This window comes from Giraffa tippelskirchi, chromosome 12 (assembly GCF_054371585.1).
Source record: "Giraffa tippelskirchi isolate mGirTip1 chromosome 12, T2T-mGirTip1v1.2.pri, whole genome shotgun sequence".
Taxonomy (NCBI): domain Eukaryota; kingdom Metazoa; phylum Chordata; class Mammalia; order Artiodactyla; family Giraffidae; genus Giraffa; species Giraffa tippelskirchi.
Genome location: NC_137286.1, coordinates 35,029,775 through 35,047,624, shown reverse-complemented (window position 1 = coordinate 35,047,624; position 17,850 = coordinate 35,029,775). Strand labels below are relative to the sequence as shown.

The 17,850-nt window shown below is 36.2% G+C and overlaps 1 protein-coding gene across 13 annotated transcripts in view; it reads right to left on the bottom strand.

Moving 5' to 3' along the window:
- Positions 1–17,850, bottom strand: part of PEAK1 (pseudopodium enriched atypical kinase 1) — a 315,488-nt gene that overhangs the window by 140,823 nt on the left and 156,815 nt on the right. For 6 of the 13 annotated variants that reach the window (XM_081549532.1, XM_081549531.1, XM_081549526.1 and 3 more), the window contains 2 exons: positions 17,642–17,727; positions 14,667–14,829 (listed from right to left, as the gene is read on the bottom strand). The exons of 2 other annotated variants lie outside the window; for them this stretch is intronic. The gene's annotated coding sequence lies outside the window, so the exon portion shown is untranslated. The remainder of the gene's footprint in view (positions 1–14,666; positions 14,830–17,641; positions 17,728–17,850) is intronic. 5 more of the 13 variants (XM_081549533.1, XM_081549534.1, XM_081549527.1 and 2 more) reach the window with 1 other exon arrangement.

The following is a 17,850-nucleotide window of genomic DNA, read 5'->3' as shown; positions in this document are numbered from 1 at the left end:
GCAGATTTAAAAAGCCCAGTGAACTTAGTAAAAGATAAGCACAAAGATATCTAAACCCAGGATATCATAATCACACTTGATGAAAACTAAGAAACAAAAGTAGAAACTAGCCAAAGAAAAACAATACTTTTAGGGAATCAACTGGAATGACTAAAGATTTCTCACCAGAAACAGTAGAGAACAGTAACAGGAAGTAACACATTATTTTTAAAGCCTTGAAAGAACTGAGCTATCAACTAAGGATTCTACATTCAACAAAAATGTCCTTCAGGTGTAAAGATCAGATATAGATGCTTTAGATGAAGGAGAACAAGAGAAAAAGTTGCCAGCAGACATGCTATAAAATAATTGCTTTTTCTGTTGTTCAGAGAGAAGCCATCAGTAGGAAGTTTGGAAGAATAGGAATAAAGAATGAGGAAGAGAAACTGTAAGTATCTGGATAAACATAACAGGCTATTCTTTCCTCTTGAATTCCTTATGTTTGACATCTGAAAGCAAAAAATTATATGGTCTGATAGAGTTTTCAATGCATGTAGTGTAATATATAAGAAACATAACCTAAAGGGGGCAAAGATGAAGTCATTTCTATGGTGATAAGATTTCTACATTTTACTTGAAATAGTAAAAATACTGATTCTTAGTAGATTGTACAAGGTTTAGTATGTACATTGTAATCCTTAGAGTGTCTACAAAGACATAGAGCAAAACACATAATAGGTAAGTTAAGCAGAATAACAGAAAATGTTGAAATTAGTCAGGAAAGAGAAAACAATATTAAAAAAACGGAGAGAACAGACAGAAAATAAATAGTACACCTAAATTCAAATATGTCAATTAGGACTTCCCTAGCTAGGCTTCAACAGCAGTGAAACAAGAACTTCCAGATGTACAAGATGGATTTAGAAAAGGCAGAGGAACCAGAGATCAAATTGCCAACATCCAATGGATCAAAGAAAAAGCAAGAGAATTCCAGAAAAACATCTAATTCTGCTTCATTGACTATGCTAAAGTCTTTGACTGTGTGGATCACAATAAACTGGAAAATTCTGAAAGACGGGAATATAAAACTACCTTACCTGCCCCCTGAGAAATCTGTATGCAGGTCAAGAAGCAACAGAATTGGACATGGAAAAACACACTGGTTCAAAATTGGAAAAGGAGTATGTCAAGGTTGTATATTGCCATCCTGCTTATTTAACTTATACACAGAGTAAGTACGGCATGCAAAATGCCGGGCTGGATGAAGCACAAGCTGGAATCAAGATTGCTGGGAGAAATATCAACAACCTCAGATATGCAGATGACACCACCCTTATGGCAGAAAGAGAAGAGGAACTAAGGAGCCACTTAATGAAGGTGAAAGAGGTAAGTTAAAAAGTTGTCTTAAAACTTAACATTCAAGAAACGAAGATCACGGTATCCAGTCCCATTACTTCAAGGCAAATAGATTGGGTAATAATGGAAACAGTGACAGACCTTATTTTCTTGGGCTCCAAAATCACTGCAGATGGTGACTACAACCATGAAATTAAAAGACGCTTGCTCCTTGGAAGAAAAGCTATGACAAAGCTAGATAGCATATTAAAAAGCAGAGACATCACTTTGCCAACAAAGGTCCGTCTAGTCAAAGCTATGGTTTTTCCACTAGTCATGTATGGATGTGAAAGTTGGACCATAAAGGAGGCTGAGAGGCTAGGAATTGATGCTTTTGAAGTGTGGTGTTGAAGAAGACTCTTGAGAGTCCCTTGGACTGCAAGGAGATCAAATCAGTCAATCCTAAAGGAAATCAACCTTGAATAGTCATTGGAAAGACTGATGCTGAAGTTGAAATGCCAATACTTTGTCCACCTGATGGGAAGAGCTGACTCATTGGAAAAGACCCTGATACTGGGAAAGATTAGGGCAGGAGGAGAAGGGGGCGACAGAGGAAAGATGGTTGGATAGCATCACATACTCAATGGACATGAGTATGAGCAAACTCTGGGAGATAGTGAAGGATAGGGAAGCCTGGCATGCTTGCAGTCCATGGGGTCACAAAGAGTCAGACACGACTGACTGAACAATAACAAGAGCAACAAGAAGGACTTTTTCTGGTGGTACAGTGGATAAAAATCCACCTGCCAATGCAGGGGACACAGGTTTGATTCCTAGTTGGGAAGATTCCACATGCTGTGGAGCAACTAATCCCATACACCACAACTACTGAGCCTGTGCTCTGCAACAAGAGAAGCTGCCACAGTGAGAAGCCCACGCACAGCAACTAGACAGTAGTCCCCACTCACTGCAACTAGAGAAAGCCCATACACAGTAACCAAGACTCAGTGCAGCCAAAAACAATAAAATAAAAATATGTCAATTACATTAAACGCAAATAGTATACACATTAAAGAGATTATCAAAATGGATCTGGAAAATCATGACTCAATTATTTGGTTTTTACAAGAAACATACTTCAAATATAACTGTATAGGTAGATTAAACTTTTATTTTTTTTTAAGATAGACAGACGTGAAGCCACTAATAAACATAAAGCTGGAGTGGTTATATTATCAAAGTAAGACTTCAGGGTAAAGAAAATTAATAGGAATGAAGAGTAACCTTATATACTAAAAAACGTCAATTCTCCAAGAAGACATAGCAATCTTAAATGTGTATGCACCTAACAAGAGAGATTCAAAATGCATGAAGCAAAAACTAACAGATCTGAAAGGAGAAACAAACAGATAAATTACAATTACATTTGGTAATCTCAGCATTTCTCTCTCAGTAAACAACAGTGGACAAACAGCAATGACACAGAAGAGCTAAACAAAGCCATCAACCAATTGAATCTAACTGACATTTATAGATATTTATCCATCAAAGGCAGCATATACATTCTGCTCAATTTTATATGAAACATTTACCAAGATATACCATATCCTAGGTCATGAAAGAAATATTAAGAAATTTAAAAGAATAGAATCAAAAAAAAAAAGAATAGAAATCAAGAATGTTCCCTGCCCATAAAAAATATAAATTAAAAACAGGATAATAGGAAAATATCCAAATACCTGGAAACTGTCTAAACAATCTATGATTCAAAGAGGAAGATGCAGGGGAAATTAGAAAATATTTTGGGGGACACTTCCCTGGTGGTCCAGAGGTTAAGATTCTGTGTTTTCACTGTAGGGGGCATGGGTTCAACCCCTGGTCAGGGACTAACATCCCACACTGTACACAATGCAGCCAATATGTGTGTGTGTGTGTGTACATATATATATATATATATACATACATACACAGAGAGAGAGAGACTAATACACTCCTAATTAAATCTTTGCAAATATCTTTTCTCCTTAAATTTTACAGGTGTATATATACATATTTTTAAAAAATTGATATATATTGCTAAAATGCCCTCAGAAAGATCTTTAAATTTTGACTCAAAATTTACTTCCTTGGAAAAACTTTCCCTGATTAGCCCTTTCCCACTGCTCCATCTGTGCAACTATTTGGCCTCATTAAATTACTATTATATTTATTGGACCATATAAGCAATTACTGTTTTAATAAGACATTAGGCATCTAGGCTATCTGGTAACAAAGCACATGATATCTTAGAGGAAATCTAAGTGAGGAAATAATAAACTTATGGGCTATGAAATGGGTAGCAAAATTGACATAGAAAGATGAGTTATTAGAATTAATTGGGTAACACCCCATTTTCCATGAATGAAGCATATTCTAATCATTTTTAGGTTTTCCTATTGTTCTGGTTGTGTGCCTCATAAGAGGCAGTGGCTTCTGGTAGAGTTTGCATTGTCTGTATTATCTTTGGAATTAGTAAAAAAAGAAAGTTCAAGCTCTGAAAAATTGTATCAAATTGTCTGTATCTTCAAAATTCATATATGCCCTCTCTAGATTTCTATCATGCCTCCCTTATAAGGCATGAAATTGAAGGCTAACTGATGTCGTGTGACAGAAAAGTGTAATAATTCGGAAACACCGGCTGTTGTGTTTTATTCCACTTGTGAAATGAAATCACATATATTAAAATAAGAATAACATCTCAAATTGTGCATTTTTGGCATCTGACATTACTCACAAACAATTAGCTAGCACTAATTAGGTCCAATATTGTGAATGTTTCATTAAGAAAAAATTAGTTAGCTCTGTTAATTATGAATGTCACAGGAAAATCCAGCCTCAAGCACTCTGATTGTTACTATTTGTTTTTAGGAATCATTTGCTGAGAATTGCTTCCCTTAGTTTTATTTCTATGCCTTCATCATATGATCTTAAAACATGGCAGCCCCTTGTATTATACATTTCCTGCAAATATTAAGCAAATATGCTAAAGCAGGAGCATATTTTATATAACCACACATGTCAGACTAAATGTGAGCCAAGAAAAAGAATGAATGCAACTCATACCTGATTTATATTCGGCAAATACAGAGATATCATAAGCTCCTGGTTTAAATGCCTACATGGTATTTCCATGGCAACTGCATAAACATTTTCCCCATAACCCACAGCAAACTTCATTCTTTATATCCCATTATTTATTTTTTCCACTCTCAGGGGAAAGCCTAATTTATTCCCTAGAAAAATCAATCAATGATTTTCTTAATCAGTGGCATTTGAAGAGTAGGTGGCACAGTTCTTTTTATGGAAAAGCAATTTCCACCAACGTCCTTGTTATGTGACAGAGACTAGGGGAGAATAAAAGTAGTACTTGCTTTCAGGAAATTGTGAGTACAAGTTGCAGTCTTCAAAGAGAGATGAGAATGTGCATTAGAAAATCCACAAAAGGTTGGCCAAAGTGATCACATGCAACTCCAACTTCCCTTTTGTTTGTGCGTGGAGTATCACAGAGACTACTTTACGTAAAAAAAAAAAAAGGCGTTCTTTCATTTCTACAGAGTTTTGGCAGTCTTTAAAAAATTCCATTGCTGCTTTCCTTGTGTGATAGACATTGTACAGAAGTAGAGGTAAGAGAAAGACTACCCACTTAAAAGTGATCAAATGACAGTTCAAAGGAAGAATAAGGAGAAACCACGTCAGGTTCCTTCACTTTGTCTGTTCTTTCAGCCTGAGGTAATTATCCCTTATTGGATTTCAGCTATCAAATGAACAATTTCCCAAAGTGCTCAAAAGGAATGGGTTAACTAACATTCTTCAGTATACTCAGCGCTCCGTGGGTTAGCAAAGGAAGCCCATTCAGGATGAGTGTACATATTAGCCATCCCTTCCTCTGAGCTTCCCTGGCACCACTACAATAGCACTTATCATGTTCTGTTATTGTTTACACATGGGTCCCTCAAAGGGTCTTTATAATACCCCTCCAATCTAACACAGTTAGATTGCTCTGTGAATAGTAGCATGCTTAATAAGCTAGGGGGTTAAATGAATATTTAGCTGTAACATACACACATTTCCTACAATACATAATGCTTCTCACTCAAAAGATTAAACTGTCTTCCAATTATTCCTTCTACCATTTTGATGTTTCTATTCTCATGGGAGTTTTATTACTTCGTTTCTATACAGTGAATCTCTTACCATCTCCTCTCTTTCATTTATCTTTAAGGCCTATGTTGAGTCATGAGGCAAGGGCTTTTGGGGTTTTTTTGGCTTTGTTTCTATTGTTCCAGTATCATTTGTTGGAAAGATTAATCTTTCTTCATTGGACTGCTTCTGCATCTTACAAAAAATCAATTGCTCATACACACACACACACAAACAAAGCATCTATGTCTTGTTTCCTTTTAAACATTCCCCATATGAAACTTACCTGTACTCTAGCACTAGTTATACAATGGCTCATTATTTAACATCAGAGAATTCTAAAGTACCAGAATGTTTCAAGTTTTCCTTCCTATATATGTCAAACCAACAGAAGGAAACAAAAGCTGGGCCTGACTCCAAGAAGAATGACTTTCTTAGGGAATGAGTGTTTCCTTTCATTTCTACAATTTGGTATTTTTAGATAAGCCCTCCTGTGATCATGTGCAAGAATTGTTAATCTTCAAAATGTACAAGCTGGAATGATAAAAACTAATCCCCCCCCCCATTATTCTGTTGCTACTGCATGGGGACCATTAATTCAGAATTAAAATACCAGTGAGGTTAGGACTAACTGGCTTGCCTAGTACAAGCATTTGTGCAGATTTCTAGTTTCTCACCCTTATGAGAAGGTGAGTAACAGAAACAAGGAGACACTTGGTATTTTTCATGCTCTTCAATTGCCACAGATATTTAGTAGTATTCTAACGGATTGTCATTAACTTAAAACATTTACTGCTAATTACACTTGGTACAAGGAATCAAAGGGTAAAAAATGTGTTCACAACACCCACAGCAATCCTCTCTTTCAAATAAGATTTCGATCTCTTCCTCTGTCATCCCTTATGCCACGGCCAGGTCCTTGGTGAAAGGACTTCTAAGCTCTTCTAGAAGTTCAGATAAACATCCTCTTTCTGGATCGTCTTATCATGGCATTTTCAGAGGCTAACTCTTCCCACACATCATGACTGACTTCTTACTACCTAGTATTGTTGTCTTGCCAACAATACATGTGTGAAGGGAGACTTTCTACCACATGGTATAGTCATTTCTTGGTCATCTGACTCTACTACAGAGCATTTCTGCTACAATGATCTCAGTAGTAAAGAATTAAAAGAGCTAATGTGAGAGATGTAAGCCCACAGAAATAACTGTTTTCCCAACAAAAGTTTTTAAAAATACATTTGAAAACCTATAGAATGAAAGAATTACATTCTTCCAAAACACAGTGCAGAATTAACAAGAAGACAGTGGTATTTTAGGTATCAAGAAGAGAACACAGGAGGACAAAGTCATAACACAACAGCAAATCAAATCCCCATTATTTTTTTAAAGTGAAAGAAGGTTTATTTAAAGAAACACACTCCATAGACAGAGCGTAGGCCATCTTGGAAGGCAGGAGAGGCACGAGAAATCTCTACTATTGACTACAATATGTTGCCTACTCATCTGTGCTGTTTTATTTTGAGTTCATATGAAAAAATGCATTTAAATGAATATCACACATCATGAAAGATGGAAAAAGTACATCTAGTAAGTATATCATTATTTACATTTCATATTGTTTATGGCTACAAACATAAGAATATATATTCACCAACCTCACAGCATTTTCTCCGGAAAAGGATGACAGGAATGAGATTGGAGAAAGATACAAAGAGGATTTCAATTGTTTCTAAACTGCTTTATTTCTTTTAACAAAAATGGGGAAATACTAGCATTCAATTAATTCTTGGTGGTAAGATAATAATGTTTTTAATATTATTCTGAATTTTTCTGAATTCTTAGACTTTTTAATAATAAAAAATTTTAAGAACAATAGAAATAATACCTAATTACATTTTAGCTTGAAAGTAAAGCAGATTTCTAAACAAAGAAAACACGAGGAAGAACCTTCTTTTGTGGAATAGAGTAATATCTGAGCAAAATGCATTTTGAACTACATAGTTTGAAAGAATACTTCAAGCGATACTGTAATTTCTGAGAAATACTGGGTAAATAGATTTGCCTTCAAGAGCTTCCATTTAATTATATGTAAAGTAAGGATGTCAAAATAAAATATCTTGGATAACCTCTTCAACTTTAAAAGTCTGTGTCTTTTTTTCTTCTAAAGGAGGTAAGTATATCTCTGCACATGTTATTCCTTTTGCCTAGAATAGGAATACTCTTTTCCTCTAGCTTGTTCCCTGGCAGTAAAATCCTATTAACCAGTAACATTCAGCAGTCGGATTCATTTGTGCTTTGGGAAGTCTTTCCTCACCCTTCCCAAAGAGAAAAAGCACTGTCATAGCTCTGTCCTCATATTCCCATTAATCTCTTCAACACTGCTACTTACACGTTTGTCTGCTCTGTGAGAGAGACAGATGCCGGCACCTGCATCTACTCTTCTTCGTATCCCCTGTACCCTCCATAGTGACATGTTTACAGCCAAGAGAGATAAATATACACAAACCACTTAAACAATGTTAGCACAAAGTAAGTTAAAACTTTTATCTATTACAAATATTATTTTCCCCAAGTAAATGTGTGATGAAATGAATGAATGAATGGAGTCAGTGTGTAAAACGGCATGAAGTTACTCCATCAGTCAGATATGTTGATCGCCCCACTATAAGGTAGGGGTATAACCCAGACAATCGCTTAATACTCTTTCCAAAAGAATCCACAGGATCATTTCAAGTTTTATGCCCTTTAGTTTAGAAAACAAGGATAACATAACTTTTCTGGTTCTTCTTTTACTTTTCCTCATATTATTGGAAGCTTGGATCAACAGCTTTTTACAAAGGACATGAAACACTCTTCATAAGCAAAATCTCAGAAACATAAGATACACTAAACCTTGGACTGAAAACTATTATAAAAACTATTACATGTATTATCATATACATGTTTGGATAATATGCACTTAGCTGTAACAGTTGATTCAACCCTTGTTCTCAAATAAGGCTGTTTATAGTTCCTATGGTGGAAGAGGGATAGCATGGTAATATGGAGGGGAGAGAGAACTTGGTAAAAAATAGCCAGCAATCCCTCCCAGGAACCCAAGGAAGCAGGAGAGTAGATCTCAGCACCCCTAGTACTTTCTTGGATCAATCTCCCTAGATGTGGCTCATGAAACAGTTGTTAACTGGGAGATTCTTTGAATCAATGGGATTGTCCTGGAAGTCCACCAGCCAGCCATAAGACCTAGAAATGCCCTTGGCAATATTAAAGCCAAAGCAGACAACTGCCACTAGATGGGATGGGGAGGTTGGGGGGAGGGTAGATTTGGAGCTCAAAGCTGCACCCTCTGAGCTTCTAACCAGGTTCTAGTGTAGCTCACCCTAGTCATTTCATTAATCCACAAGTAGCATGACCTTGCATTTTACAGGACTGAATATTCTGGATCATACTTATTAATTAAAATAGGGTTATTTTTTTAACTTTTTATTTTGAAACAGAAGAGTTACCGGAAGTTGCAAAGATAGTACAGAGAAGCCCCATTTACCCTTGAAAGTTTGCCCCAATAGTCACATCTTGTATAAATATAATACAATATCAAAACCAGGAAAGTGACGTGGGTACAATGTATGTGTATTCAATGTCATTTCATGACACATGTAGATTACTCTAACTATCACCACAATCAAGATACAAACTATTCCATCACTGCAAAGATATCCCTTGGTGCTATCTCTTAATAGTCATACCCACCCACCTACCACTCAACCTTCCCAAATCCCTGGCAACAACTGTCTGTTCTCCATCATCATAATTGTGTCATTTTGAGAATGTCATATAAATGGAATCACACATTATGTGGCCTTTTGAGACTGGCTTTTTTCATCCAGCATAATGTCCTTGAGATCCATCCAAGCTGTGATATATATCAGTAGATCATTCACCTTTATCGCTGATATTGTACTCCATAGTATGGATGTACCACAGTTTGTTTAGCCATTTACCTATTGTAGGACATGTTGGTTGGAACAATACGTGGCTATTACAAATAAAGCTGGTATGAACAATAACGTACATGTTTTTGTGTGAACGTAAGTTCTCATTTTACTGGATTTAATGCCCAACAGTGGGATTGCTGGGTCATATGGTAGGTGTCCATTTAGTTTTAAAAGAAACTATCAAATTATTTTCCAGTGTCTGTTCCGTTTTATATTAGTACCAGCAATATATGAAAGATCTAGTATTCTTGCCTGGAGAATCCCAGGGATGGGGAAGCCTGGTGGGCTGCCATCTATGGGGTTGCACAGAGTCAGACACAACTGAAGCGACTTAGCAGCAGCAGCAGTTTCTTTGTATGCTCATCAGTATTAAGCATTGTTACTATTTTTTATTTTGGCTATTCTAACAGGTATACAGTGATAACTCATCATGGCATTAACTTTCATTTCCCTAATAGCAAGTGATGTTGAATGTCTTTTCAATGCGCTTATCTGCCAATGCTATTAAGAGTATATCCTCTTTGGTGAAATAGTTCTTCATGTCTTTTGCCCATTTTTGAATTGATTGTTTTAACTGTTGAGTTCTGAGGGTCCTTAAGTATTCTACATATGACTCTTTTGTCTTCTCATTCTTTTAACGAGGTCTTCTACAGAGCAAGAGTTTTAAATTTTGATTAAGTCTGACTTATCCATTTTTCTTTCTTTTATGGTTGTGCTTTGCTGTCCTAACTATTCTTCACTAATCTCCAGATCCTGAAGATTTTCTCACAGGGAGCCCATCCTGGTGCTCTGTGATGACCTAGAAGGGTGTGACAGAGGAGGAGAGGGATAAACTCAAGAGGGAGGTGATATATTCATAATTATAGCTGATTTGTGTTGTTGTATGGCAGAAACAAACACAACATTGTAAAGCAAATTTCCCCCAATTAAAAACAAATACATAAAAAAAGATTTTCTCCTACATAAAACTAAAAAGTTTTATAGTTTTACATTTAAATCTATGATTCACTTTAAGTTAATTTTTCTATAAGGTGAGAATTTAGGCTGAGAATTTAGGTGAGAATTAGGCTTTTTTTTTCTTTTCTATGAATATTCAATTGTGCTCAGTTGCTCAGTCATGTCCAACTCTTTGCAGTCCCATGGACTGTAGACCACAAGGCTCCTCTGCCTATGGAATTTCCAGGCAAGAATAATGGACTGGGGTGCCGTTTCCTACTAAAGGAGATCTTTCTGACCCAGGGATGAACCTGTCTCTCTTGTGTCTCCCGTATAAGTCAGCCAGATTCTTTACCACTAGCGCCATGTTGCTCCTGCACTATATGATAAAAAGATAGTCCACTCTCCATTGAATTGCCTTTATACTTTCATTAAAAAAACAACAAAAAAAATCAGCTCGCTATACTTGTGTGGAGCTATTTCTGGGTTATCTATTCTGTTACTGATTTATCTGTCTATCCTACTACTAATACCAGTCTTGAGTACTGTGGCCATATAAGTTTTGCAATCGGGTAGAGTGGTTCCTTCCATTTTCCTTCATTTTCAAAGTCATTTTAGCTGTTCAAATTTCTTTGCCTTTCCTCATAAATTTTAAAAATCTTGCCAAGATTTTAGGAGTTGACTTAAGCCTATACATCAATTTAGGGAGAAATGATATCTTTAATATGTTGAATCTTGATAAGTTTTATCATCTTAAACCTTGATAATAGGTTAAAGAGAAAGTGTTAATCCTGTCTGACTCTTTGCAACCCCATGGACTATACAGTCCATGGAACTCTCCAGGCCAGAATACTGGAGTAAGGACCCTCAGAACTCAACAGTTAAAACAATTCAAAAATGACCAAAAGACATGAAGGACTATTTCACCTTTCCCTTCTCCAGGGGATATTCCCAACCGAGGGATTGAACCCCGGTCTCCTGCATTGCAGGAGGATTCTTTACCAGCTGAGCCACAAGGGAAGCCCTAGAATACTGGAGTGGGTAGCCTATCCCTTCTCCAGCAGATCTTCCCATCCCAGGAATTGAACTGGGATCTCCTGCATTGCAGATGGATTCTTTACCAATTGAGCTATCAGGGAAGTTTTCTACAATTAGAATAAGAACTACCTATTTGAAAAAGATTATATATGAATTTAATAGAAAATGTATGCCACTACTATATTGAAATAGATAACCAACAAGGATGTACTATAGCACAGGAAACTCTGATCAATATTCTGTAATAACATAAATGGGAAAATAACCTGAAAAAGAATAGATACATGTATATGTGTAACTGAATCACTTTGCTGTACACCTGAAACTATGTTGTTAATCAACTATGCTCCAATATAAAATAAAAATTCAAGATGAACTGGTCTCCAAATTCACTACTATTTTTGTTTTTAGTAACATTATCAGTTACTGAGACTGAAAAACAATGAAAAATTTTCTTAGGATAAAGAGAAAGGTAGATAAGACTTTAAAGGAGGACAGCTGAGTAAACAGGTCAATTTGCATTTTTTCCTCACCTATGTTTCCCTTCTCTGTCCTCTGTCTCTATCTCAGATAAATGTGGGTCTAATGATATCATCTTCAAGTATCTTTTCTATTAAATAATAACTACTATTTAAGAACATAATCAGAACAATGAGAAATTACCGACAAAATAAAATTGATGTTGCAAAAGAAAAATAGTCTCTTAAGGGAACATAATTTCACAAAACTGAAAAGAGAATGCTGCTAATAATAAGACCTCTCCTTATCTTCCACTGGGTAAATAAAAATTTTGACAAGTTGAAGTTTTGAAGTATTGAATGTTTATAAACTAGAATAAAACTCTTGGTTAAGAGTTCAGGTTACGGAGCTGACTCTACCTTGAATTAGCAACTTGATGCAGGGCAATTTAAATAACTTCCTTGAGAATGTGTTTCCTTATATGTAAGATGGAGATATTTAATAATATGACCTATGACAAATAGAGTGGTGAAGCCTCAGATAATGCATATTAAACACTAATCCTAATGCTTCGCATATGGTAATCACTCAGTACACGTTAATTACTACTATGTTAAATTCCTATTTGTCTGGGCAAATTATACATAGACTTCCGTCCATAAGGACAGTTTTCCTAAATGGAGCCTATTAAGCTTTACGAGTTTAAGATTCTTTATAGATACATTATTTGCAATGGTCTTACCATCTGCAAGAATATACTCTATTCCCAAGAATCATAATTTTAAGCTAATGAACTTAGATAAAACTGGGTGTTTGATTTACCTTTAACATAGCTAGAACATTATCTTTTAAATTTTAGCCTATTCAGGGTGGCCATGATAGTTTGTACAGTTAGAAATGTGAATTTCTAATTTAGAAATTCTGTCAGTTGCACAGTCAGAAGCCTGATTCCATTCCCTCATCAAAAGCCACAGTAGATTTGGGATTCTGGAGGCACTCAGCTTAGATGGGACCAGAAAAAATAAGTAATATGCAATTCAGGTAGTCTCATGCATGTGAATTACATGACTTCTGAACTGGACTTGATGGGAGAATGAAGGCAATTTTTTTATTTTATAGAGAGGTCAAGTTCTAATTTAATTTGATCCTTGTTAATATTATGACCCTAAAAAACAAATTTGGTAGTGAAAAAAGTGGAAGTTAATGATTAGAAAAAGCCACTCCCTGTGGATTTCAATGACCCTATCCATGGTTACCATGGGAGGCAGTGACAGCATATGGAAATTCCTAACTATGCCATAAGTAGAAGTTTAACCAATAATTGGATAATTAAAAAGAAAAAAATCAATGTTAATGTATTTCCTATGAAGGTTAATGTTAGCACAGGGAATATTCCTTATATACTACTACTTATCCTGGGTTACACTTACCAATTTAAATCATTTTCCTGAAATAATAGGTCCTACATTCCTTAGAATCATTAGGACTAGTCATTGATTAGGACTGTATTTGATTTTTCACTTGTTCTGATTTCACAGCAAGGACCTAGTTTTACTCAATTGCATTCATTCACTATCAAGACACAATGACTCAAGTAAACAAATGGTTATCCCTCAAAACCAAATTAATAGGCTTTTCCAATGAACAAAAGTTCTAATTGTTCACTGCTGCTGCTGCTAAGTCGCTTCAGTTGTGTCCGACTCTGTGTGACCCCATGGACTGCAGCCTACCAGGCTTCGCCGTCCCTGGGATTCTCCAGGCAAGAACACTGGAGTGGGTTGCCATTTCCTTCTCCAGTGCATGAAAGGGAAAAGTGAAAGTGAAGTCGCTCAGTCATGTCCGACTCTTCCCGACCCCATGGACTGCAGCCTACCAGGCTACTCTGTCCATGGGATTTTCCAGGCAAGAGTACTGGAGTGGGATGCCATCGCCTTCTCCGAATTGTTCACTAGGATGCCATTAAAAGTTGCAAACATTTGAGTTTTTACAAAACATGTGTTGAAACAATTTTGGCCTAAGATCAAGGAGATTTGAGAAGACTTACAAAGAATTTTAAGTCTTTCTATAATTGCTTTCCACTCTACTTAAAATGTAACAATCACTGTGATTTCACAATAAGAAATAATTTTATAATTTTTTCAAATTTCTCTCTCTTTTTCCATTTTGGATCCTTGTGTCTTTTTTTTTTTTTTATGACAGAAGACTTAAAATCTGTTGTCTTTTATAACCCTAAATTTCTAAGAAGGAGGAGGAGAGGATAAAATAAAGATTAAATTAAAATAAGATGTCAGATATGAAAGGAAAAATATCAAAAGACCAGATGTCACACAACAAAACTAAAAAAACAATGAAATAAAGTTCAGAAAACAAGATTGTAAAACATTTTCACATGTGATAGAATACTACCATTTATGTTGCCTGGGTTGTTTTTATGAAAGGAAAAAATATTTGGCAAAGGACAGACATGTAAGTATACAATACTATGCCATATTCTTACTCAAATAAGTTTATCTGTTTCTTTGTTAAGAAGTTGATAACCTGGGGGGAAAAACAACAGTTCTTTTGGCTAATATCAGGGTCAAGCATTAAAAGAGAAAATAAAATCCTAACTATGCTAAGTAAGTTATAAAATTATCAGTTATCTGCACTTTGGTATTTGTTAAGGTAAATATTTAAAGTTAAAAAGAAATCCTTTCAAGTGATCTAAAGTTCTTGGTGGAAACATGATATAAGAATTCTGGTTACCATTTAAATTTGAAGTACTTCATCCATTTCGGTGACAAAGGTGGTTTTAGCAGTTATAATTACATTCCTTTAAACTTCAAAGTGCTTTGGGTCCTTCCAAGATGAATGAATGTCCTTTCTTTCTCGCCTCTCATTCCTTATTTTCTGAAGATAGTGGTGTTTACTGCAAGAGAATAGCACAAAATAGAGCCAAATTGGAGAGGTAAACTAGTTTTAAATATATTGGACATTTTCTTTCATTTAGGATATTCTTAATTTTACCCTTACTCAATAGTTAAAATTGGACTTATTTGTTTAAGAAGTAACTTCCTTACTTAGGAAGAGACATGGAAAGAATCTTACACACTCAAGAACTATCCATGACATACCTAAGAATCAAGCAACTTATATGAACCAAACTAGTACTGACGCATTGGAGGCTTTCTAAGACTTCATTTGATTGTCTTTGTATATTTCTATTTCTGGCTACAAATAAAAGAATATGAAACTAAAAATCTACATCACCTTCATAAAAATTCAATTCTAAATGACAATATCCAACTTTGATACAGCCTCTGTCAAATATTCAGAATTTAATTCAGAATTAAATTGAAGAAAGTAGGGAAAACCACTAGACCATTCAGGTATGACCTAGATCAAATCCCTTATGAGTATACAGTGGAAGTGACAAATAGATTTAAGGGACTAGACCTGATAGACAGAGTGCCTGATGAACTATGGACAGAGGTTCGTGACATTGTACAGGAGACAGGGATCAAGAAAATCCCCATGGAAAAGAAATGCAAAAAAGCAAAATGGCTGTCTGAGGAGGCCTTACAGATAGCTGGGAAGAGAAGAGAAGTGAAAAGCAAAGGAGAAAAGGAAAGATATTCCCATCTGAATGCAGAGTTCCAAAGAATAGCAAGGAAAGATAAGAAAGCCTTCCTCAGCAATCAGTGCAAAGAAATAGAGGAAAACAACAGAATGGGAAAGACTAGAGATCTCTTCAAGAAAATTAGAGATACCAAGGGAACATTTCATGCAAAGATGGGCTTGATAAAGGACAGAAATGGTATGGACCTAACAGAAGAAGAAGATATTAAGAAGAGGTGGCAAGAATACACAGAAGAACTGTACAAAAAAGATCTTCACAACCCAGATAATCACGATGGTGTGATCACTCACCTAGAGCCAGACATCCTGGAATGCAAAGTCAAGTGGGCCTTAGGAAGCATCACTACGAACAAAGCTAGTGGAGGTGATGTAATTCCAGTTGAGCTATTTCAAATCCTAAAAGAAGATGCTGTGAAAGTGCTGCACTCAATATGCCAGCAAATCTGGAAAACTCAGCAGTGGCCACAGGACTGGAAAAGGTCAGTTTTCATTCCAATCCCAAAGAAAGACAATGCCAAAGAATGCTCAAACTACCACACAATTGCACTCATCTCATAAGCTAGCAAAGTAATGCTCAAAATTCTCCAAGCCAGGCTTCAACCGTACATGAACTGTGAACTTCCAGATGTTCAAGTTGGATTTAGAAAAGGCAGAGATGGGAATACCAGACAACCTGACCTGCCTCTTGAGAAATCTGTTTGCAAGTCAGGAAGCAACAGTTAGAACTGGACATGGAACAACAGACTGGTTTCAAATAGGAAAAGGAGTACGTCAAGGCTGTATATCGTCACCCTGCTTATTTAACTTATATGCAGAGTACATCATGAGAAATGCTGGCCTGGATGATGCACAAGCTGGAATCAAGATTGCTGGGAGAAATATCAATATCCTCAGATATGCAGATGACACCACCCTTATGGCAGAAAGTGAAGAAGAACTAAAGAGCCTTTTGATGAAAGTGAAAGAGGAGAGTGAAAAAGTTGGCTTAAAGCTCAACATTCAGAAAACTAAGATCATGGCAACCAGTCCCATCACTTCATGGCAAATAGATGGGGAAACAGTGACACAGTGGCTGACTTTATTTTCGTGGGCTCCAAAATCGTTGCAGATGGTGATTGCAGCCATGAAGTTAAAAGACGCTTACTCCTTGGAAGGAAAGTTATGACCAACCTAGACAGCATTTTAGAAAGCAGAGACATTACTTTGCCAACAAAGGTCCGTTTAGTCAAGGCTATGGTTTTTCCAGTGGTCATGTAGGGATGTGAGAGTTGGACTATAAAGAAAGCTGAGTGCTGAAGAATTGATGCTTTTGAACTGTGGTGTTGGAGAAGACTCTTGAGAGTCCCTTGGACTGCAAGGAGATCCAACTAGTCCATCCTAAAGGAAATCAGTCCTCAATATTCATTGGAAGGACTGATGTTGAAGCTGAAACTCCAGTACTTTGGCCACCTAATGTGAAGAGCTGACTCATTTGAAAAGACCCTGATGTTACGAAAGATTGAAGGCAGGAGGAGAAGGGGACAACAGAGAATGAGGTGGTTGGATGGCATCACCAACTCAATGGACATGAGTGAGTAAACTCTGGGAGTTGCTGATGGACAGGGAAGCCTGGCGTGCTGCAGTCCATGGGGTCACAAAGAGTAGGACACGACTGAGCGACAGAACTTAGCTGACAGTGGGAACAGCATGAAGTAAAAAATGACATAATGCTGGGGGACCTTTTGTTTATGAGTACAGGGCAACTTCATCACTAAATTACTAAATTCAGGTTACATATGTGCTAATTTTGAAACATTAGTAAGGTAGGCATATTGAAACAAAATAAGAAGGAAGGAATTTAATTTTGCATAATTTAAAAGAGAAAAGGTGCCAGTTTGAGAGTAAGATAACTTAGGCATTAGCCCAAATTCTCCATTAACTAAGGAACCAATGGTATAATATTTGATAGCATATTTAAAAATCTATCAAAGCCCTATAGGCTCAGTACTGTGCCATCTTATTTACTTTGCTCTTTAACAGTAGAGAATGTTTAAGTAAAAGTATTAGTAAGAATTAAAACATAACAGTCCAACAGCTTACAGTCCTACAGTCCTACAGCTTACCTGGGAGCTTTTTAATCACATAGCACAGCAACTGTCAAACTATGACTCAGGGGCCAAGTCTGACCAGCCACCTGTTTATGCATGACCTGCAAGGTAAGAATGTAGTTTTTACATTTTAAAATAGCTGGAAAAAAGATCAAAAGAATAAAAATGTTTTGAGGTGTAAAAATTATATGATATTCAAATTTCATTTTCTATAGATAAAGTTT